At 46.3% G+C, this 24,795-nt stretch overlaps 1 long non-coding RNA gene across 2 annotated transcripts; it reads left to right on the top strand.

Annotated features, from left to right (window-relative positions):
• The first annotated feature begins 6,535 nt into the window (after positions 1 to 6,535).
• Positions 6,536 to 24,722, top strand: LOC141421536 (uncharacterized). 2 transcript variants are annotated; one of them, XR_012446114.1, is made up of 4 exons: positions 6,536 to 6,595; positions 12,336 to 12,465; positions 23,048 to 23,178; positions 24,590 to 24,722. It is a non-coding gene; the product is annotated as an uncharacterized lncRNA (long non-coding RNA). The 2 variants fall into 2 exon arrangements; XR_012446113.1 differs by lacking the exon at positions 24,590 to 24,722 and having other exon boundaries at positions 23,048 to 23,480.
• Positions 24,723 to 24,795: the final 73 nt, after the last annotated feature.

Raw genomic sequence — 24,795 nt, 5'->3', positions numbered from 1 at the left:
TGGATATGAAAGAGATCTGTGGTACACACTGTAAGCAACACTGAGGAGTGGAGAAGAGTCCCAGTAGCCTAGAATCTGCCCTGAGAGAAGAAAACAAAATTCCTCCAACCTGTTTACCTGCCACAGTGGGTTTTTGTTGTTGTTTTGCAGTGCTGTCCTGAATATCAGACACAGCACTGAATGGGAAGCTGCTCATGACTCAATCCTGTGGAGATCCTGGGGCCTTTGGTGTTTATCCTAAACCATGACTCTCCACTTGAGATACCTGTGGGCAGAAAAACTCTTTCAGGAGTGTCTGGAAAACCCCACCACTCAGCACAGGTGCCCCTGCCCACACTGCCAGCTCTGAGAGGCTTCAGGGACAGGGTTGCTTGCTCAGTGCAATGTATGCTAGTGACTGTGACTCCCAGACTCCACCCCCAGCACTGAGAGCTGAGCTATGGTGCAAAGGAAGCTGAAGCCCTGTGAGTGGGTTTGGTTTCAGCAGTTAGGAGCAGTGTGACTCGGGCAAATGACTTATCATTGCTGAGCACTGGAGTCCTCATTTATAAGTGTATACTCATCGAATGTAAATGTGCCCCACAAGTTGGTGAGAGGACTGGAGCACTGACTAGGGGTGACCTTGGCGAGCCCTCAGTCTTCATTGTGCTGGGGATGAGAGCACCAGAGAGAAGGCATGATGGGTGTTGGTGGCCTGGTTCAGCCTCACTACATCAGAGTCGACATGTTTAAGTCACTCGTTTGAAAGCCTTCCACTTCCTTCTGAGCCTCTTTGGGTATCCACACACATGTGCACATGCAAATACATGCACCCAGTGGAGCTTGATCCTTTCAGCATTCAGGGTAAAGCCTGGGTCAGAGCTGAGGAACAGAGGGTTAAGGTCAGCAGACGATTCTCAGGAAGTGAGGAGGGCTGGGGCTGGGGCTGTCCTCTCCACAGTGGCAGCAGCCCGGCAGTGCTGGAGGAGCCATTTGGTAGGCGACGTGGGGAGCTCAGGCCACAGTGGCCAGTCCTCAGGCCAGCTTTGTGGGGACTTCCCTCTGTCCCCTCAACCCTCCTTAACAAAACATTCCCATCATGCCTGAATCTAATGACCTGTCCTGACATTAAGCTTTTCACTGTGGCTTCTTGCTCCCCTAACAGTCCCTGGAGTGAAAAGAGTTGGAGCAAAGCCCCATTCCCTCCCTTACATCAATGAAGGCACACAGAGGGAAAGTGATTCCTTTAGACAGGTCAAACAGGTGGATGGGAGCTAAGTGGGAAGAATGCACTTGGGAGCGGACACTGTACGCTATGAGCACAGAGCATCCTAGCTCCCAAAGCTGGGGAGAAATCAGAATCCAAGTGTTAGCTACAGAACCCAGAGGCTTGGGGCCTCTGAGGCAGTGGGGACCCTCTGCCGCAGAAGCGCTGGCTCTCTCTGCTTGCCTTTGCTTTCTCCTACTGCAAACATCCAGGAGAGGACATAGCCTCGGGAAGCCCTGGTGTGGCACCAGAGTGGGGAGGAGGCTTTTTTCTTGAGGTCTCAGATATTCATCCCTGGGAATGATCTGGCCCTGTAGCTCAGGTCCTATGCCTACCACTTGGTTGAATCATTGTTGTGGGTGTGGAGATAAGCTTCTAGAATTGTCCAGGCAATCCATCACTCTGGGGGGCGGGGGATGGGGGCGTGTGGCAATCTGCAACCTGCCAGGATGGACTGTTGCATCATAGGCTGCAGTAGCAGGACCGCATGCAGCTTTTCTGGGCTCCAGCTGCTGCTTTCTGAAGGCCGGGTCAGCAGCGGTAGTCATGGCAACAGCCTGTCTCAAGGAAAAGACTGAGGTTGGAGTGTTTTGAAGGCTATCCGCCTGCAAACGAGCCCTTCTCTTGCTAAGAGCCAAAGAAAGACAAAGCACAGCTATTTGATCCACTTGAGCCTGAGTACTGAGTAGAAGGGTTGGCAGAAGTGCTTGTGGTGTGGAGTTTTGGTTTTCTTCCCTGAGGTTGCAGGCAAGGCCCACTCTCACTGCCTGTGCACAGGTCTTAGGGATACAGAGCTGGTGGAACAGCCTCCCCCAAGAGGCCTCCGTGCCTCCAGCAGCTCCTCATCAGTGGCTGCCCAAGTGATCTTTCTAACAAGTAAATTTCATCCGCTTGTTCCCCTGCTTAAGTCCTTCAGGGGCTCCAGATTCCTGACTTAAATAAGTGAGTTCGGCCATTTTAGCATCATGATCCCGCCTTCTGTAGACTCTCTGCTTGCTGTCTGACCACTGCTCCACTCTCACATCACACAACAAGTCTGTAGGCCTTGTTAGTTTCTGCTTCTGGGCCTTTACATGTGCCACGGGCCTGGACTGTTTTTCTCCTTGCACTGGAGTGGCTTGGCTCCTTCTTTAAGCACAATGTGGGACTCCTCCCATCAGAGTGACTCTCAGGTGAGAGGAGTATCACCCAGGTAGCTTGACTTGAGCCTCCTGGGTCACACTTTGCCTGCAGCCATGGCCATGCCTGCTCCGCCCACTGTTCACCCTCTGCCAGCTGGGACAAGCAGCTCTGAGATCAATAAAACTCCTATCCATGTTCCCTTTGCACCTGGGAGGATGATTCATCACTGATTTGGCAAAGGTTCAGTGAATGTCCATTATGTACTAGGCAATGTTCTAGACACTTAGATACATCAGTGAACAAAACAGACAAAATCTCTGCCTACACCTCTAACCCCAGGACTTGGGAGGCTCAGGTAGGAGGATCTCGAGTTCAAGGCCAGCGTGGGCTACATAGCGAGACCCTGTCAAAAACAATCTGGGAGATGTGTCTTATGCCTGCAATCCCAGCTACTCAAAAGGCAGAGATTAGGAGGATTGTGGTTCCAGGCAGCCTAGGCAAAAAGATAGTGAGACCTCATGTCAATATATAAACTGAGCATAGTAGTCTGTAACCCTAGATACTGAAGAGTCAACAGTAGGAGGAGCTCTCCATCTTTATTTACTTATTTATTATGCTAGGGGCAAAAAAGAGAGACCCTGAAAAATAACTAAAGTAAAAAGGGCTAGTTGTGTGGCTCAAGTGGTGGAGTGCCTGCCTAGCAAATTTGAGGCCTTGAGTTCAAATTCAAGTACTGATCCCCCCCAAAAAACCCCAAAACAACAAAAATCCAACCAGAAAAAAAAAACCTTAAAAAAAATCCAAAAAGCAAAACAAAACCCCCATAGAGCTTATGTTTTATCAGAGAAGCAGAAAATAATATACAAAAGAAAAAAGTAATTATGCAATGTATTAAAAGGCCCAGTGGGCTATGGTAAATAAGAAAGTAGAGCAGGTAAGGGAGTCTAGGTACCCCAGGAGGGGTGGACTGGGCAGAGAGCAATAGTTATAGGCTGGGAGTCAGCTTTGTGTCTTCCAGAGCTGCCATAAAATACCCCAGGCTGGACACTGTGAAGAAGAGGAACTTGTTTCCCACAGTTCTGGGGGCTGAAGTCCAACATCAAGGTGCTGGCAAGCTGCTTTCCTTCCGGGCCTCTTCTCTTGGCTCCTAGGTGGCTGCCGTCTCTGTGTGCCCATGGAACTCCCAAGTGCTTACACACTGAGAGATAGCTTTGGCCCCTCTTCTCTGCTTATAAGGATGCCAGCCTTGTGTATTAGGACCCACTGTATGACCTCACTTTGCTTTCATCACCTCCTTGAAGGCCCCATCTCCTAGTATCATCACACAGGACTTTGGGCTTCAACACATGAATGGGGTGAGGGACAATTCAGCCCATCACAAGCCTTATTGAGAAAATGAGTTTTGAGCAAAGAATTGAAGGAGCGAGCATTCCAGGCTACAGAAGGGCCACAGCCAAGACCCTAAGGCAGGGATGCGCCAGCATAATGGAGGGATGACTGGAGTGGGCTGAGCCGGGGGACAGCTGCAGGAGGCCAGGTGACAAGCTCAAGCAGGGCCTTGTGGACACGTATGGGCAGGAGGACATGACTGACCTTACATGTTAAATGACCACCTAGTCTTGCATGCCATTCACCCCTGGGAAGCTAATCTCCTTGCTGGCAGGTTCCTGACTCCCCCAGCCCACTTCTCCCCTGAGCTCTGTGGCAAATGGCTTCGCTCCTTCCCACCAACTGGCCTGTGATGCCAGCCCTTGTTTTCTCATTCGCAGTTAGACAAAGCCCTGGGAGCTTCACGGGATAATTAATAATGAGAACCCTTCAGGGACCGTCTGGAAAGGGACAAGATTAGTTACAAGATTTTGGGCTGCCGCTGCTTGTGAGCAGTAGAAGGCAATGGCCGTCCTGTGATGGGGTAAGGCATGCTTTGAATAGACAGAGGCAGAGGCAGGGGTCCTGGAGACATTCTGCCTCCCCTATGGTCCCCTGCTGCACCATGTGCTTCTGCCAGGGGGCGCCCAGCATACTTGCCCAGTGTTCTTTAGGCTGTGCTCCAAGTTCACCCCTCCTAGAGCTGAATAGATCTTCCTATGTTCAGAGGGTGCTGCACCTCACCCCAGATCACCCTTGGAAAAAAAATTTACCCTTTAGCTTTTGGATTGCATAGTAATTATTTCTTCAGGAATTCTGCTCCTCCACATCCCCCTCCACCCACAAACAAGCTGGTGGTATTAGCACAGAGCCTGGGGCTCCTTGTGCTGGTGGAACTGATCCACCGAAGCACAAGTGAGAAAGTCTGTTTAGAGAGGTCACCCCAAAACAGTGATTCACCAGAAGGTAGGAGTGGAAGGGAACATTCTCCAGGGAGGGGGTGGGATATCAGTATGTGGACCCTGTATCTAATAGAAATATGCAGGCAAAGGTGCCTCCACCTTGGGCCCAGCTGGATCTCCATTCTGATCTCCATGGTGCCCCCTGGTTAATGATAAAACCACCCCTCTGCTCCTGGAAAACACATCTCAAATAGAACAACCGTCAGTTCTCAGAAAATATGCACCAGAGACCCTTTGCTCAATTGAGAAATTTCTGCCCCAACGACCTCAGTAAATTTTTCACATCACTCACTTCCTCGTTCTCTCATATAAAGCATACATAAAAACCTCCCTGCCTCAGAGTCAGCTGCTGCACCACTCTCATGGGCAGCCTGGCAGCTTTAGCCTGTCATTAAACTTTGCTTGCTGGACATGAGACTCTCTGGTGAGCTTTCTTTTTCCAGCTGTGTTTCCCTAACCGTATCAAAACTACCTTCAATAGTCTAATATAATTTTAAATAACGTAATAATTATTATTTATATTAGTGTTTTTTTGTCATTCAAGTCACAGGCACTAAAGCTTAATAGATCTTGTGTGGGTAGGATGTGAGCTAAGAAATGTTGAGGACTGGCATGTAGCTCAGTGGTAGGGTGCTTGCCTAGCATGAATGAGGCCTTGGGTTTGATTCCCCAGGATCACCAAAACAAACAAACAAAGAAACAAACATACTCTTGCCATGCAATTCGGTAATTGTGCTCTTTGGTATTTACCCAAGTGTGGAGGATGCCAAGTGCCTGACTGGCAGAGGCTGTGGGACTCTTTTAAAACCATCACATGACTGCATACTGCAGCTGCAGTGGAGAGCCGGCAGGAGATTGTCCACCGCCTATATTGGTCCCTCAGGCTGAGTGTGTTTTGTTTCCCACAACATTTAAGCAGCCTGCAGGCAGGGACTGTGTTCCACACAGTGTGTGCCTCCCCCCAGGGGGGCTCAGTGCATCCAGGGCCTCTTTCCTGAGGCTTCTTGTTGTTGACAGTAAACTTTCACTTCCATGTCTCTACTACCCCAGTCAACACTTTAGGTAGTACGGTTATTGCTTTTTACAGTTCTTATTTAAAAGATGAGGGAATAGGGCAGTGAGTACTGGCTCCAAGAGAACCTAGAAGCCTACTCAATCTTATCCCTGCCCACCTTCCTCTCCCACCCCCAAGGAACAGAGTGACCCCAGGAGTGAGTTGTCCAAGTGACTGTAAAGGAGGTAACAAGCTAGGCTGCATGAGGCGGGGAGCGGTGTCTCCTTGTCCTGGGCCTTCCCTCTCAGAGAGAGTGTGAGGTGGTTGCCTTGGACCTGCTCTGCCTGGATCTTGGGCAGAAATTCTTGCTCACTTTTCCTTGGTGGCATGCTTTTCTTTGGACTCACCTTTCCTCACAATGAAAATGTTAAGTAGTTTAGAATTCAGCAGAAAAGAAAAACAGGCTACTTAGGAGAGCCCCCAGACTACATCAAGGTGTCCCCTTCTTGAGGCAGCCTGATTCACCAGGACAAAAAAAAGCTTCAGTAATAAACTGCCTTTGCCTGCCCTGTGATGGGACAGAGTGGGACAAATATAGGGTCTCTGGTCAGATCCCCTAATCCTGTCCTCGCCCCATTCATACCACAGTCCTACTGCCAGAAAAGGCAGGAATTAGAGCTGGAATATTCCACTCAAGTCCCATCTCTCTCCTTCAGCCTCTTCTAATCTTGAAACAATGCTGAGCCCAAATGGGAGGAGGGTTCTGTGGCCTGGGGCATTCTGGGAGGAGCTTTGCACAGTGGAGATAGGTTCCTTAGTGGAAGGGCTTGTTACATTTCTGCAGCTGCCTGGGAGGCAGGGTGGCCTGACCCACAGCTCTTTCCCCATGAGCCCGTTTTGCAGGTGAGATAAAGTCCTTGGGGGTTGCTAAGATGAATTGAAGGAGGAAATTTATTTTATATCTTTCCTCTCCCCTCCCTCCTTCTTTGCTTTCCTCCCCCCCTTCTCTTCTTTTCCTCCCTACTTCTACCCATCCATCCTTTCCAATCTGCAGCCTTGCAGCGGCCTGCTATCTATTATTTCTCTAGGTTAAGAAGCATCAGAAAGCAAATACTTCCCCTGAGTCAGGAGCTGTGCTGAATTATTCATAGGCCAAATCTGTTGCAAATTTCAAAGTGGTTTTTTTCAAGGTTATGGCTGCGAGGCTGTGGATGGAAGGGGTAATGAACATGCCTAACACTCACGGAGGTAAGAAATGATGTCAGCAATCAGACAGTTCAGGGTCTCGGTCCTTATAGCCCTGGGACAAGTGCAGCAAAGAGAAATGCTCCATATAGGGATTCACACTGCCTTAGCCTTGGGTGGAAGAAATCCTGGCCTCCCTGAATTCCTGAGTCTATGAATTAGTGAATTCAGCACATAAGCAGACAGACAGCTGGGCCTCATCCAACCTCTACACCTGTGTGGCTCCATCTACCACCCCACGCTGGACCATTCAGAAAGACTTCAGGGTCCAGGTGTGGTGGCATATGCCTGTAAGTAATCCCAGAACTGGGAAGGCTGAGGCAGAAGAATTATGAGTTTGAGACCAGCCTGGGCCATAGTGATACCCTGTCTCAAAAACAAACAAACAGAAAACCCAACAACAACAAAACCCAAAAGGAGTCCAGTGTGCACAGCCAATACACTGGCTGGAAAGTGTATTGGCTGAGATCCCCAGCATTGATGGAGTTTGAACTGGTGATGACCAACCCTTTAGAGAAGCTATGGGAGGACTTGTGCTCAAGACCAGATAGCTGGGATGATCATTCAAAGCCAGCCTGTTGATCACATCCAGGGTCAAGGTCTTCCTCACATCCAAGCATCTTGAAAGATTCCTCCCAATTCTGAGATTCAACTACTAGGAAGGGATTGGTCTCAAAGCAGATTTTTTTTTTCTTTCTTTTTTTTTTTGTTGTTTTATTATTCCTATGTGCATACAAGGCTTGGGTCATTTCTCCCCCCTGCCCCCACCCCCTCCCTTACCACCCACTCCGCCCCCTCCCTCTCCCCCCACCCCCTCAATACCCAGCAGAAACTATTTTGCCCTTATCTCTAATTTTGTTGAAGAGAGAGTATAAGCAATAATAGGAAGGAACAAGGGTTTTTGCTGGTTGAGATAAGGATAGCTATACAGGGAGTTGACTCACATTAATTTCCTGTGCGTGTGTGTTACCTTCTAGGTTAATTCTTTTTATTATTATTATTATTATTCATATGTGCATACAAGGCTTGGGCCATTTCTCTCCCCTGCCCCCACCCCCTCCTTTACCACCCACTCCACCCCCTCTTTCTCCCCCAACCCCTCAATACCCAGCAGAAACTATTTTGCCCTTATCTCTAATTTTGTTGTAGAGAGAGTATAAGCAATAATAGGAAGGAACAAGGGTTTTTGCTGGTTGAGATAAGGATAGCTATACAGGGCATTGACTCACATTGATTTCCTGTGCATGTGTGTTACCTGCTAGGTTAATTCTTTTTGATCTAACCTTTTCTCTAGTTCCTGGTCCCCTTTTCCTATTGGCCTCAGTTGCTTTTAAGGTATCTGCTTTAGTTTCTTGTGTGCTCTTGCTTTTAGCATGTGCTCAAAGTCCAATCCCCTTGTTGTGTTTACCCTTGATCTAATGTCCACATATGAGGGAGAACATACGATTTTTGGTCTTTTGGGCCAGGCTAACCTCACTCAGAATAATGTTCTCCAATTCCATCCATTTACCAGCGAATGATAACACTTCGTTCTTCTTCATGGCTGCATAAAATTCCATTGTGTATAGATACTACATTTTCTTAATCCATTTGTCAGTGGTGGGGCATCTTGGCTGTTTCCATAACTTGGCTATTGTGAATAGTGCCACAATAAACATGGGTGTGCAGGTACCTCTGGAGTAACCTGTGTCACAATCTTTTAGGTATATCCCCAAGAGTGGTATTGCTGGATCAAATGGTAGATCAATGTTTAGCTCAAAGCAGAATCTTAACTTTGATTCTCTGAGACAAAAATGGTGGACTTAGGGCTGGAGGTGTGGCTCAATTGGTAGAGTGTCTGCCTAGCAAACATGAGGCCCTGAGGTCAAACCTCAGTACTACAAAAAAAGAAAATGTATGAAAAATGGTGGATTTTACCAAATGTTGTGAGGCAGGATAACAGGCAGAGAAAATAATTTACTAGGGGTTCTCTTAATCAAACAAAGCTAACAGGGGTCCTACCCCAGGTCGGTGCTGAACCATCTCTAGAGCCATAAATCCCCTCTAAATTATCAAGATAGCATCCAGCAAGTGCCTTTGTGTCTGCCTTACTTGTAAAAAAGACCTGTCCTCTTACTTAGGACCTCATGCATATTGGTCTCATCTCATGCATATGATTAAAGGCCTAAAATTAATATAAGCTCAATACCCCTTGTTACTGATCAGGCTGTGTTAGTAACCTGCCAGACACCCTAGCCCCTCCCTAAGGGCTGCCGAGATTTTTCCACCTTACAACTTATAAACTGGGCTTATAATGCTTTCTGGCATTGGCCCACCACTTCCCTTGTGGTGCTTCTTTCTTTCCTTTTTTTCAATTAAGTTTTGGTAATCAAAGCCTCCTTGCCATCAGGCAGGAGCCCCCTGCTTTTCCGCCAGTGCTTTGCTTTTCTTTTTCCTTGCTATTTCTTTCCTTTTCTTCCAATGAAGTTTTGTTACTGTTTTGCAATTTGTGTCTCTGTCCAGTTCTCTATTCAGGTGACACAAGGACTCAGAGTCTTCTGGCCTAGTATCTTCTTAGACTACTTGGCCTGGTAATAGTTGCTCCTAAGATTCACCTGCTGATTTTGCCAAGCCCCTCCCTGCCTCCCAGTCTTCATTCACCCACTCCCTGCAGTGCACCATTGTCTCATAGCTTCTCCTACCTTCTAGGTAGCTTTATAGAGAGGAAGCGTAGCCTCATGGAACTGTGTAGTCTGGTGGACTTAGGTTAGTATCTTGGCTTCATTATTATAGCTGTGTGACCTTGGCCAGATCTAACCTTTATAACTTTTACTGTCTTCTTCTCAAAAATAAACATTGTAACACCTTGTCATTTATAGTATTTCTAGGTTTGAATGAATAATATCAGTAAAGTACTTAGTACAGTACTCAGCACATCCCTCCCCAAATCTATTCTTCTGTCTCGCATCTATTGTCCTTGACTATACTCCTCCACAGACCATTCTTCCCCTCCTGCAACATCCGCCTCCCCTTCTTCTCTTAGATCTAGCTTGCTACATGACTGCTTGGCTACACTGTCTTTTCCAGCCTCCCCAGAAGTCAGGAGTTGCCATATAACCACGTTCTGACCAGTGGATATAAGCGAAGGCATCTTTTTTCCTGGAAAGAGGAGTGGTGCTGGTGAGTTGGCTTTGAGCATGCCAACGAGGAACACCCTAGAAGATGGCAAAGTGATGAGGATGTAGCTCAGTGGTGGAGTGCTTACCTAGCAAGCACAAGGCCCTGAGTTTGAACCCTAGCACCACACACACACACAAAAACAACCCCCCAAAAAAACCAGATTAAACAGGAATATGGCAAAGTAAGACAAACGGAAACTGGGCCCTGGACAACCACATTAACCAATCATCCTGGACTACCTGCCTATTGTGACCTGTACAGAAGAGAAAATAAGCCTCACCCTTCAGGCGTTGGCCTAGATGTCTCTTCCCTGGGGAAGCTGTCTATGGCCCTCCTTGACCAGCGCTTCCTGCCAGTGCTCACCCATGTTCCCAGTAGAGCACACCTCACAGAGTCCTGTAAAGATTTGATTGCTTGTCTGTGCACCCACAAGGCTGGGAACACCATGAGGCAGGGACTGTAATCCCCCCTGCCCCAAGTTTCTCAGGGTCTGTAATACAGCAGGGACTTAACAAATGCTGGATAAGTGAGCAGTGGTACCACACACTTACAAACCGCTTAGTTCTTTCCTCAAGGGACCTTCAGCACTTCCACACGCTCATCTCAAGTGAAAAACTAAAGAACAATTTCCATTCTTTTCTTCTTTCCTCCCACCATACCCAAGACTTTCTTCCATGTGCAGTCAGTCAGGATAGACCTGGACAAGGTCATGAAGTGTAGCAAGAATTTTCCTTACCAGATGAGTGTTGCCTTGAAAACCTAGGCAAAAGAGGGGGAAATTCAAATTTAATTGGAAAGATGTACAAACTTTTTTATAATTTATTTTCAGTTCGTACACAGCCATGGAGGTCTTTTTACAAACCTGGGATGGTGTTCCTGGTAGATTTCTCTGGTCACTGGGTAGAGGGAGTTGTGCACCCTCCAGCACTGAGGCCTTGGCAGCCACATCTGAAAGCCAGGGGCCTGGCCCCCAGCCAGGCTTTCCTTGAAGACACTTCTCAAGGCATTGGCCTTGGCAAGGGTTAGAGGCTGCCGCTTTTCATTAGTGCTTTCTACTCTTTGCCAGACCCTTCTCTGGAGTTCTTTCTGCACACAGCAGCTCTTGTTATGCCCTGCAGGGTCAGGAGAAAAGTCTGCCCGTCTCACCATCCAGCAGCCTCTGCTTTGGGAACTGAATACACAGCATCATCCACACTCCTAAAGTGACTTCCAAACACACATAGCTATCACCTCACTGACTAGGAGCGTTAGAAACCAGGGAGGGTCTCCCGAGGTCTTGGTGGGCCAGTCACCCTCAGTTGGGACTATAGGCAGGACTTTTGGGGTGACTTTGCTCCCAAGCCGGCTGGGTCTGTGTGCTTTTGCTTAAGAAGAGTGAGATTGTACTTTTGAGAAGAAGGGAAGTATGAACTCTGGGAGAAGGGATTCAGACCCCACATTTGTCTCTGGTTTGTTCACAGCTGTAGCCAGACGAGTGTGGGAGTTTAACTGCCCTGAGTGTTAAAACCAGAATCCCCTAGCAAGTGCAAGATCCTGACTTCCACCCTAAGTACCACAAAACCAAACCAAAACCAGAGTCCACACACCAATCACCTTTCATATTGACCCTGTTCTCTGTCATCCTTCCTTGATGGGTCATATCTGGTCTCCTCCCTGGTGAGCCCAGGGTGAGTTGAGGTTAGGAGGGAAGGCCACTCTCACAGTGGTCTGTCTTAGTTAATTTTCTATTGCTAGAACAGAACATCTGAGACTGAGTAACTTAGGAAGGGAAGAAGTTTCCTTAGCTCATGTTCCTGGAGGCTCGGAAGTCCAGGAACACGGCACCAGTGAGGGCCCCATGCTGCTTCAACCCATGGTGGAAAGCAGAAGGGTGAGTGGCACGTGCAGAAAGTGTGGACTTCCTCTATAACCCAGCCACTCTTGAGGTAACTAGTCTGGTCCTGAGGGAGTAAGAACTCACTGCCAAGAGCTAGGCTTTAATCCCTGTTTATGACTCAAACGCCTCTGAGGTGACCGGTCACCTCTCAATACTGCCACACCGGGGACTCACTTTTTGAGTGTGGCAGTGTTATAGTTTGGATATAGAATGTCTCTCCAAGACCCATATGCTAAAGACCTGATCACAGTCTGTGGCTGTACTGGGAGATGGTGGAATCCTTAGGGGATGGGGTCTAGTGAAAGGAAGTGAGGTCACTGGGGTTATACCCTTGAAGGGGATTTTCCCTCTCTTTGCTTCCAGACTTCCATAAGGCAAGTAGCTTTGCTCACCAAGTGCTCCCTGCTGTGATATTCTGCCTGGCCACAGGTCCAAGAAAACAGAGCCAACAGACCACGGACTGAAATCTCTGCAACCGTGAGCCTTACTCTGTGTAAGTTGATTTTCTCATGTATTTTGCCACAGTCAGGGAAAGCTGACTAACACATAGTCAAACCATAGCAAAATCCATCAAATGGGGTAGTTCCTTAGGCCACTGATGGCCTCTGCTAAATTCTCATGAGCTAAAATTAGCTAATATTTTAAAATAATATTGTAAAATTAGCTAATATATGCAAGGCCACAATACCCAAGTTCATGTTCATCTTATTTATATTTGTTTAGATGTTGAAGCTCTGGAGATCATGAATTTTGTAATATTAGACTTTAAAATACTCATTATTTTTTATAGATATCCAGAGGCATGCACTAAAGTCTTAAGAAGAAACATCATGCCAGGCTTAGTGGTGCACACCAGTAACATAGCACTTGGGAGGCTCAGGAAGGAGGACCATGAGTTTGAGTCCAGCATGGGCTACATAGTGAGACCCTGTCTCAAAAAACAAACAAACAGGACACTCAAGTGGTGGAGTGCCTGCCTAACAAGCATGAGGCCCTGAGTTCAAACCTGCATATTGAAAAACAAAAAAAAGGTCAAATTTAAAACAAAACAAAAATAAAACCAAATAAACAGGGCTGGAGGTATGGCCTAAGTTGTAGAGCGCCCACCCAGTTGTGAGACCCTGAGCTCAAACCCCAATATTACCATAAACAAACACATCATTAAAAAAAAATCTAAAAGTAAGACAGTTTATATTTCTACTTTATGTTGTCTGTGAATTAGGAAGAAAATTGCCTTATGGGGCGGGGTGCAATTCAATAGCTTAGCTGAGGTCCAATGATCTTCCTCTAGTGGTCTGTGAGGGTCTGTGATCTGGTTGAACATGGACACCCCAGCCAGCCTCTCTGTACCCCTTTCAGCTCTTTCTCTGTGAAGGTAAAGCTGAGAGAAATAGTTCAGGTCACAGTTGCTCTGTTTCAGTGGAACTCAACTTTTAGAGCTATGTAGTTTAAGATGGGCACAGTGGCATGTTCCCAAACCCAGCTACTTGGGATGCTAAGGCATCACTTGAGCTCAGGCATTTAAAGCCAGCCTGCGCAGCATAGCAACACAGCAAGACTCTATCTCAAAAAAAACCAAAACAAAAACCCAAACAAAATCAACCAAAAAACCCCACCACCTATCTACTAAAAAAAAAAAAAAGTAATGATGGGATTGAGAATAAAAGCGATTTACTAAGCACATATTACATGCCAAGCACTGTGCTGTTCTCTTGCACACATTTTCTCACTTAGTCCTCAAACACCCTGTGCAGTTGGTACCATTATCGTCCCCCTTTTATGCCCAAGGTGATCTAAAGGCCAAGACTGTCTGACTCCATAGTTTTAACTGCTGCACAGTTTTGTAAGAGAGTTGATTCCCTGAGAAAATAGGCAGAAACTTTGAGAAAATCTGGGTCATCACTCACATCTAATGGTCCCAGAAAAACACACCTTAGCCCTGTGTGCATGTGTAGGGAAGAATCTGAACAGGAATTAGACAAAGAAAAACATAAGATAGGGTGTCTGAATTTCTTCCTTTCATCCAATATGAATCATTTTTGCAACTGTAAAATCACTCTCAGAGTTAAAAACCACAGAAATTGTATCTCTTAGTAATTTGGCTACAACCTCCTACACCAGGTGTAATTACATGGTAGGGCTGGCTTCATGGAAGTCACCCATAGCCTTAATGAGTATGTCATTCTGGGGAGGGAGGAGTGGCTCAGATTTAGATGTGGAATGGTCAGTTCTCATCCTACCTGGCAATGATTGGTTTCGTTTGGAGAGATAGACATTTACAACAATATTGCCACTTGTTGGGGGAAACCTCCAGAAAGGAACACTTAGAAGGTGAGCATTAAGGGCTGGGGGCATGGCTGAAGTGGTAGAGAGCCTGTTTACCACATGTGAGGCCTGAATTCAAACCTCAGTACTGCTACAAAAAAAGAGAGACCACCTTTGGATTCATGCTCTGCTGCCACCATCTTGAAATTCTTACTGATTTTTAAACAAGTGGCCATACATTCTATTTTGCCCTAGCACTACCAGGTATGTGACCAATCTGCAACTAAGGACATAAAAATAAGTAGCTGCAGCTATGGACTACTCCAGAGGCACAACTGGCATGCTCATTGTCCTGTTCTTGTCCATTCTCTTTGTGTGAGAGTAATGGACCTGGAAGTTGTTCACTTGCCTGCCCTGCTTGGAAAGCTAGTGCAGGCATCAGAGTAGGAGTTCAGTGATGAACCAATCCCTCAGAACAGTTGCGGGAACAGAGATAGCGGGAACCCTGGTCCTATGTGAAAATCCCAGAATAGGAATAGGTGGCTCAAGGTTCCTTGGGTTTGGGTTTGCTTGATACCCTCACTGGTGGCACATGGTTCAGTTTCAATGCCTCTGACACAAGTATGTCCTGATCCCAGGTTGGAGCTCAGAGCCCTCAGTGCCCCCTGTCCCTGAAACCAAACCATTGAACCACCAGACTATTGAAGAGGGCTCTGCTTAAACAAGTGGGGGTGAAGACTGAAGAGGGGTACAGTATGAATAAGGCAGGGGAAGCCAGAGAGAAAGTGAGTGAGCAAGAGAGAGAGACAGACAGACAGGCTGGCTCCTCAGTTAAGGCATATCCAAAAATCTGGATGACCTGTCTTTGCTTAATGACATAGCTGAGAAGAAGCCAGAGTAAAGGGTGGCACTGGGAAGGAGAATTGGTGTCATCTAGTTTGGCTTCTGTCTTCACCTCTTTCTTGAACTCGCAGATATGCCCTGACCTGGCTCCTTTGGCTTTCTCACCTTGTTACAGTTTTTCTGGATGACCCTCCAGCCCCAACAATGAGCTGTCTCCAAGACACTTCTTTGTAGATAGTACTACATCTCAAATAGCATCTCTGCTGTGCCAGATATCCTGCCCCAAGGATTAATGTCATCATTAAATATAAGACAGGGAAGGAGAGGAGGAGTTCCAGTTCTTATGAGGACTCTGGCCACTGTGAGGTCAGCTGGGACTGGGGGTGTTGAGTGTTGGGAGGGGGTGACATCTGAGACCCACCATCTGGACAGCACTTTAGATTCATGAAGAATTTATATAAGCCAGGTGTGGCTCACATCTATAATCACAGCACTTGGGAAGCAGAGGCAGGAAGACTGTGAGCTCAAGGCCAGCCTGGGCTGCACAGTGAGGTCAAGTTCCTTCCCACACCCCTTAAAAACAAAAGGACTGTATCCAATCATAAAGTGCTGGCAGCCTGTTTAGAAACCTGTCCTCCGTGCTGATTTCTCATGATTTCTCTCTGCAAAAGAACTTTCGAAAAGTCAGTCCCAGCATCCCTTCACTATTTGGCTTCTGTGCTAAAATAAAGATTTGTGAGTTATCCTTGTTGGACATCATAGCTTCATACTCACTGTTTCTCTGTTCTGCTCAGTCTCAAACCACTTCCCTGGATTTGGGATGTATTATTCCCCAGACAGCCTTACTGTTAGGGCAAAATTTTGGCATTCCCAGCTGACCTATGCCTCGGCATGCTGTCTTGCCCCCAGGGCCTCTCTTGGCTGGCTCTGAGCTGGCATCCTGTTCACTGCTCCACGTTGTCATGGAGAAGGTTTTAGAAACACTGTTGGATTGAGGGTGCATTTCTGCCACCTGGAAACAAGTGGGTTTATGGAAAAGCCATGAGAAAGGGCTCTGGGAGGACAGAGCTGATGCCAGGGAAGCAGGCTGCAGCACAGGGAGGAGGAGCCTGCGTTGTTTGGGTGCTGTTTGGTATTCCAGGCAGGCAGCGAAGTGCTGATCACTGTGGTTCCTGCAGGACTCCTGGGAGGTTGTGTCAGACAGAAGGCCACAGCTTCTGCAGCTAAGTTTGCAGATTCTAAGGAAATGAGCTGCCATGCAGCCCTGTCTGCGGGAGGAGATCAAGTAGGCTCTTGGCTGTCAAGATGCTCTGGTAGAAATTCATGCTTCATGCAGGCAGAAAAGCTGTCCTTTGCCCAAGCACGCCAGCAGGCTGCCCTTGACCTGTCTGTGCCAGCTCCTCATGGGATCTAAATGTCCCAGCCATCTGGGTACCCCCTGTACTATCCCACCCCCACTTCTCACAAGGACTTCACATAACCCATTTAGGGCAGCTGCCACCCCACTGTCTGCTTCTTTGTAGATTAGAGCCAACTGAATATTGACAATTTCATATTGTTCAACATAATTGAAAGCTTCAGGGCAATTTGGCACCTTTCATCAGGATTAGATGATAAGAGCATTAAAGAAAATAAGCAATAAGGCCAGGCACAGTGGCTCATACCTATGATCCCCGCTCCTTGGGAGGCAGAGATGGGGGTAATCAGGGTTTGAGGCCAGCCTGGGCAAAAACATTAGCAAGACTCCATCTAAACCAATATAACTGGACATGGTGGTGCATGCCTGTCATCACAGCTATGTGGGAGGATTAAATGGGAGAATCTGGGTCCAGGAAAGCCTGAGAAAAACACAAGAAGGTTTATTCCAAAACCTTATTCCAAAAATACCTAAAGTAAAAAGGATTGGGGGCATGGCTCAAGCAGTAGAGCACCTGCCTAGCAAGCAGGAGCTCTGAGTTCAAACCCTAGAACTGCAAAAAAAAAAAAAAAAAAAAGAAAAAGCAAAAAACAATAGATTTTTCTCTTGCTCCATAAATATAATCTGTAGCCTTCTGGAGCATTCTAAAATCTGGTAATCTGTAATATATGTCAATTTGTCACCTTCCAAATGATGTACGTGCTATCAATTATGTCCTCAAAATTACAGAGCCTATTACCTTCCCCTGGAGAAGGTGTGTATACTTCCTCTGCTACTAGAAGTAGTAACTAGATCCATTCTGATGCCCACATAGAGAAGAGGCATGTCAAAAGTGTCTGCCAATAGATCCCAAGATATTTGTCAACTGGTTTGATCAAAAGTATAAAAAAACTATAAATTTTCTATTGCTCATATATTCTTTTTAGTAGAAGTTTTGGTAACTTTTGAAAAGCCATTGCCTACCTTTACTTATGTAGATCTGTTATCTATAGACTATGAACACATTTTGAATCAGGACTTTTGGTGCTAAGAGAGCTTTCCTGCTCTTTCCTTTCTCTTCCTTCCTTGGATCTTGTTTGAGCTGCCTTAAGGTGGTTCTGGTGACAACCTTTTATTTTCTATTGAGGCTTTGACTTCTGTAACTATCCTTGGACTCACAAGATATACTTCCACCTGAGTTTTTTTGTCTGTGGCTTCTTCCTAGCATTCCCTAGCCCCTTTCCGTTTTTAGTTTCTTCCTTAATTCCTATATTTTTTTCCTTTCTTGAACTTAAAGATGCTTTTACCAGAACTGGAGGCATAGGTCAAGTGGTACGGCATCTAGCTAGCAAGTGTGAAGCCTTGAGTTCAAATCCTAGTAAGATACACACAAAAGCTTTTACTTATTTTAATAAACTTTCATAAATCAGCCTTTTCTCTTCTATAGAAGTTTTGCTAATTTCTTTCTTTCTCTCCCTTTTCTTTTGTTTCCTTTTTGGTGAATATAGGAAGTGGAAACCCAGGCAGAATTCTCAGCTCACCTATAGCAACCTGGGCCAACTCTGAAACACATGATCAGAGTTTTTGGCTGGATCCACATCAAACTGTTGAACTGTTTTATTCCTAATCTCCTTTTGTTGTGAATCTCAAGCAAGAAGCAGGGAGGACCTGCTTGGCAAATGTCACATGAGTGTCAAGTGAGAGGAAGTCCAGTGCAGAGTGCCCCTCTTTGCAGGAAGGAATCCAGTGAACCCCCAGACTTTCTCACCCAAACCCCTGGCTTTACACAATAAAAACAAGCACTTACTTTTGTCTGAGGAAGGAGTGCCCAATTATGACTGGAGATACTGAGTATGGATAGCACCCAGAAAACAGCTTAAACATGGAGACACCACAGGGCAGACTTCTATCAAACTGCTCTAATGGTTAGCTTTTATTTTTAATCTCTTGTCAGCAAGATGAAGTCTTCCAGAACACCACATACCTAGGGATGGTTGGAAGTCAAGTCCTGGACCCCTGACTTCCAGCCACCCCAATATGATCAGAATGCATCAAGTGTCTGGAGCGGGACTCCCCTCGGTACAATGTCTGGCTGAGGAGAGACTCGTTCATATTGTTCAAATGATGGATGGATGGTGCCTACCTTCCCTTTGAGTTCTAAAATACCATGATCTGGTAACTTTGGAAGTTGAAATCTAGCCCCAGATGACAAATTTGCCAGCAAGGAAAAAGTTGTCAAGGAAGATGGAGGTAGATGAGCCAGGGAGACTCTACCAATGGGAGTTCATCACATAGGCAAACTGAACTGGAGTTGGGCTTGCCTCTTGCAGCAGTGTTTCTCAAACTTAAATGTGCCACATGAGTCATCTGAGGACCCTGCAAAAAAAGCAGACTGATTCAGAAGATCTGGGGTGCTGGGATGGGGTCTGAGTTCTTCATTTCCAACAAATTCTCAGGTCATACCAGTGCTGCTGGTCTGTGGACCCTACTCTGGAGTAGAAGATTCTAGAGCAGTGATACCCAATAGAACTTCTTTTTGAGGGTACTGAGGGGTTGTGCTTGCTAGGCAGGTGCTCTACCACTTGAACCATGCCTCCAGCCCTTTTTGCTGCAGGTTATTTTTCAGATAGGGTCTCACTCTTTTGACTGAAGCCAGCCTTGGACACTGATTCTCCCACCTATGATGTCCCCCAGAGCTGGGACAACAGGCAGTTCAGATGGGGGGGGTCTCACTAATTTTTTGCCTGGGCTGGCCTTAAACCATAATCCTCCTGAGTTCTACCCCACCCACAAAATAGCAGGGATTGCAAGCATGAGTCATCATACCTGACCCCAAGAGAACTTTCTTTGATGATGAAAATGTTCTATTTGTGCCATCCAATATAGTGACCACCCCCATAAGTGGCAGCTGCTGAATACTTGCTACGTGTAGAGCTGAATTTTTAGTTTTATTTAAATTTAAATAGGCACACATAACTCATGACTATTGAATTGGAAAAGCACAGTCCTGGAGCAGTAGTTCTTGAACTGAAGTGCATGTCAGAGTCACATGGAGAACTGGCTAAAAGCAAGGTTGAGGGTCCCATCCCCAGAAAATCCATGCTGGTTCTGCTGGTCCAGGGACCACTCTTTGAGCACCTCTACTATAGGATGTGCACTGTCATGGATGTGGGGACAGCACAAGGGTCCCTTGTCTTGTCTTTGGGCAGTGAATTTCAGTCCACCCTCAGTGCCAGCAGGACCCAGTGAGTCTAAATTGTGTGAGCTTCCTCCCTGTAAGTCTTGCTCATGTGCACAGTGGGAAGTGATTCAAATGGCTGGTTTTGGGATACTCCAGTAGGGCTTTTTATAAAATACCATTTCCACTGATTCCCAGGAAGTAAGAGAACATGTTGGTTAAAAGCATGTGCTATCCAGCTAGGCAAACTGGGTTCAAGTCAGCTCTGCCTAATACTTGCTGTGTGACCTTGGGCAAGGTGCTTAAACCTGTTACCTCAATTGTATCAACTATAAAATGGGAATAATGTATATATCTCACAGAGGTCTTGTGAGGATTAAGTGTTTAAAAATGACACCTGCACACAGTGTAACGACTTAGCTCTCAGCTGTCAGCACCCCTGCAATCCTAGCCTTAGCAAATTGATCCCTTCTGATATGTTTTTGCTCACCCTGAGAGTTCTTTTCCAAAAAGCAGCTGTTCCTGGAGGCACATTCTGCTTACTCTACTATCTTTCTCAGGGCTCCAGAGGTCTCTGAGGTCCCCTGGGGCTTCTCTGTAAGGCATCCAAGGGCAGACGGAAGGCGACAAAGTAGGAGCACACTGAAAGCTTGCCACATTCTTTGTCCTCACTTCCCCATGGACAGTAAGAGCCAGTGCAGACCAGCCTCTCTGTTTATCACTTCTGTGCACCCATGTCCATCCAGAATGAGGACTAGGCTTCTAGAAACTGAGTCTTGAAGTTAAGTGTTCATGCAACCTTTCCTAAGGGCCAAGAAAGGAGATTGGAGACATTAGCTGGGGATTCTCAGAGGGAGTCATTTGCTGAGGATGAAGTGAGATGCTTGGCCACATCCACTTCTCTCTTCCTGCTCCAACATTTCCCCTTCCAGTGGCCCATTAGCACGTTCCCAGGTCAGACTGGTACAGACCCACTTTCTCATTCCATGTGGCCATAGCAGAGGTGGCTGCATATCCCAGAATTCTTGCTAGATGCCAGCACATCAGCAGTGCCACACGTCTCCTGCTTGGTTCTCCCAAAAATGCTATCATAAGATTCAGGAATCATCAACACAGAAGCACACACCCTCCTTTGCCTCCAAAAGAAACAGAAATTTTAAAGCATCCTGTTACTTTTAGTCATCACTGGGGAAATAATAAAACAAAATTTTAAAATTATCATCAGATATCAATTTTATTGTCAAACAAGGTAGTTTGGTGAACAAGATACACCCCCCCGCCCCCGACCTAAGACTACTTCAAATCGCCAGGGGAACCATTATTCCAAGGCACCTTCCTTTGGGATGTTTGGAGATTTGCCACACGGTGAAGGATGCCATCCAAAGTTGGTACCTACCAGTGCCACCTGGCTTAAGCTCAGTCTACCCCATTCTTTCCTTTACCGCCCTCCCAAGTTGAGACCATAGTGTCCATTGAGTGCTGTTTGTTTTCTAAGCACTGACTGGTTTAACAACTCCCTACCAAGTAGAATATTTTGTCTTCATTTTACAGGTGACAAAGGGGCATATGGAAAGAGTACAGAATAGTTTGAATAAGTGAAGACATCTGCTTCTTTGGCAAACTCTTTGCCTTGTGGGTGTGGTGATCATATGGACTGGATTTTTGGAACTTTGAGGACGTCAGTTATTCTGTTACAGAAATGGTCCTGAAAGTCAACATGTAGGCACCTAAATTCCATTGCCCAGTCAATCTCTCCCACTAAATGAGAGAACACGCTGAGAAGGTAGACTGTAGTAACCACATGAAAATCCTTTGTCACCCAAGAGACTGAGTGATGAATGTGGGAAATGTAGATACTTAATAAGCCAGAGCCTGAAGCAGCCTTCAACCTGCTAGAGGCAGGGGGAAGCAATGGGTCCCCACCAAAGGGGCAGCTCAATTTTCCAAGAACTTCCTGTTCCCTGGAAGAATAAGACAACTACAGGTTCCCTTCCTCTGCAGAACATTGATGCTGGGACCTGTGTGGTATTAGGAGTGTCATGAATGCTCAGCACAGCAGATATGGACCATCTTTCTGACAGTCCTGTGAATTGTACAAGTGTCTGACACAAAAACATGCTATTGATAAGGTGCTATGGAAAGGAAGAAAAGCATGGGCACTTCAAAATGACAGCTAATTTAAAAATCACGCCAGGTGCCAGAGGCTCATGCCTGCAATCTTAACTACTCAGGAGGCAGAGATCAGGAGGATCATGGTTCAAAGCCATCTGGGCAAATAGTTCGAGAGACCGGATCTCAAAAATACCCAGCACAAAAAAGAGCTGGCGGAGTGGGCACAGAGGCTAGAGCACCTACCTACCAAGTGTGAGGTTCTGAGTTCAAACCCAAGTACCACATACACAAAATCATTTTGGGGCTGGCAGGGTGGCTCAAGTATTAGAGTGCCTGCCTTGCAAGTGTGAGGACCTGAGTTCAACCCCCACCCCCAGTACCTCTAAAAAAAATCACTTTGGAGTTGGGTTTTGTGCTCATGAAGGACATGATCATATGTGATGAATGGGGAATGATAAGCCTGCAAACAATGATGTTTGCCACAGAAACATCATTGTTTCAGAAAGAAACCATTCCACATTCCATTTCCTAACACCTGCTACTAACTCTAGCCTCAGTCCCATTTGGTCTCCTATTGGAAACCAAAGCAGCATCAGGGATAGTAGTAAAGAGCTGGGGGCTTGTTGAGGGGGGTGCAGGGAGGTGGTGAATGTAGAGAGAACACCCGAGAGTTCCATGTAACAGAGCACACATCTGAGTCAACAAGGTGTCCTTCTATAAAGACATACATAGCCAAAGCATGTGACCAGGTATACTACTCAGGCACCACACCAGACACCCAAAGACAAATGTGCTACATAGAAAGCTTAAAAAACATTTCTAGAACTGAGAGGTGTATGCTGCTGGGTCCCTTGAAGGCCCCTTTCCAAAAACCCCCTTTTCGTGTTAAAAAATGCCAAGTTTCACTGGGTGTAGTAGCACACACCTGTAATCCTAGTACTCAGGAGGCTAAGGCAAGATCCTGTTGTGAGAAAAAAGGAAGGAAGTTATGAAGGAAGGAAGAGGGAGAAAGGGAGGGAAAAGAAAAGAAAGGAAAAAAAAGAAACACTAAGTTTCCTTATGCCCCTCTGCCAACTATTCCTCTAGAAAATACAGTCACGATCTACATAGCAACCTGTGGGTAACTTCAATTACCCAGAAGGCTTAAGAACTGGGATACTCTGGCTCACTAAACTTTCTAAACAATTCAGCATTAATCAGAAACCTATTCTTGTTAGAATTTTTTTGGGAGGGGAATTTTAAGTTTGCAATGTTTCTGAAATGTTGGTTTTCTTGTTTCAGGAGAACAGCTGAACGATGAAGCCAGTACCCTCTCGGAGGAATTGGGACTGTGCATGGCCTGAGACTCTGTTCTCTAGGTCCATGTATTCATGTTGCCTCCCTAAAAGGCATGACAGATAATGCCCTTGAAGGTAATGAATCATGATGAATCTCTCTCTAATTTAAAGCTGACTGTGACATTATAAATTCGATTAATCAAGGGTTCTCTGAAGAAAAAAGAGCAACGATAACTAGCTGAAGGCTGATTGGCAGATGTCTTATTCCCAGGATACTAAAAAGGCTTGCATTTAGTGACTTGAGGGACCATCCTGTCTGCCTAAGGATAGATACCCAGGTGGGAAGGCCAGTGAGCCCAATGTGGAAACAGACATCTGCTCATGAGTGCAGCACAAGTGGTTTCCAGGGTCAATGATCAGAGAGATTCCATTTCACCAGCATCAAGAGAAGTGCCTGGCATATAGCAGGTGCTCAACGAAACTGTGGTGAATGAATGGAGGCCTCCTTACCCAAGGTATTCTATAGAGTTCTGTGGTCACCACTCATTTGTCCATCATCCAGTCAGCCAGCCATCTCGTTTGCTCTCTATCCAGTATTTACATGTGTACCAGATGCAAAGTGTGAAACCAAGGGCTACAGGGGATGCAGTGTAGAGTACGTAGAGTCACCCCTCTGTATCAGTGGACTGTTGAGAGTGGTGGCCTTTACAGAAAGGCATGAACACAAACTGTATTCCCATTGGTATAACTTGCATATAGTTGTCTCTCAAAGGTTCATGTGCTGGAAGCTTGGTCCGCAGAGTGATGGTGTTGAACTGGTAGAGGCTTGAAGAGATGGGGCCTAGCTGGGAGCATGGCTAGAGTGGTAGAGCACCTGTGTATTAAGTGCAAGGCCCTGAGTTCAAACCCCAGTATTAGCCCAGTGCCAACGGCTCATGCCTGTAATCCTTGTTGCTCAGGAGGCAGAGATCAGGAGGATCACGGCTTGAAGCCAGCCTGGGCTAACAGTTTGTGAGACCCTATCTCAAAAATACCCAACACACACACAAAAAGGACAGGCAGAGTGGCTCAATTGGTAAAGCGCTTGCCTAGCAAATGTGAAGCCCTGAGTTCAAACCCTAGTACTACCAATCTCCCTCTCCCCAAAACAATCAAACCCCAGTTCTGCCAAAAAAAGAGGCAGAGCCTCATGGAAGGTAATTAGGTCATGGGGGCTTCACCCTTATGGATGGTCTTGCAGAAAGTGTTGGGTCTTGTAGGAGTAGATTAGTTTCTGTAAGAGTGGCTCCTCCCCAGTGTCCTGCTTCCTGTCTTGCAATGTGACCCCCCACAGCCTCCCATGAAATGTCACTCCCATGAGGTCCTCACTGAAGCCAAGCCGATGCTGGTGCCATGCTCTTGAGCCTCCAGAACAATGAGATAAATAAACCTCTTTTATTTACAAATTACTCAGCCTTGAGTATTTTGTTAGAGCAACACAAAACAAACTGAGACATTCCTCTGTTTTCACAAACTAAGACATTGCTTTATCTTCACTGCCCCACAGATTCTTTGCCATTGGCAAATCCTGGCTACCACCGCATTGAAAACCCACAGTCTGTGTGCTTCCAAAAGGAAACTTCCATTTTCCTGTCCTGGTGGGTGTAGGCATTGGCCACTGCCTGAGCAGGATATTGGACTAGCTTCACCAATGATTTCACCTAAAATGTATTCATCCTGCTTGTTTCCTTGGTAACCAACCAAATTAAAGCT

This window comes from Castor canadensis, chromosome 3, assembly GCF_047511655.1.
Source record: "Castor canadensis chromosome 3, mCasCan1.hap1v2, whole genome shotgun sequence".
NCBI classification, from domain to species: domain Eukaryota; kingdom Metazoa; phylum Chordata; class Mammalia; order Rodentia; family Castoridae; genus Castor; species Castor canadensis.
The sequence above is the reverse complement of the archived record's forward strand: the minus strand, read 5'-3'. Positions and strand labels throughout refer to the sequence as shown.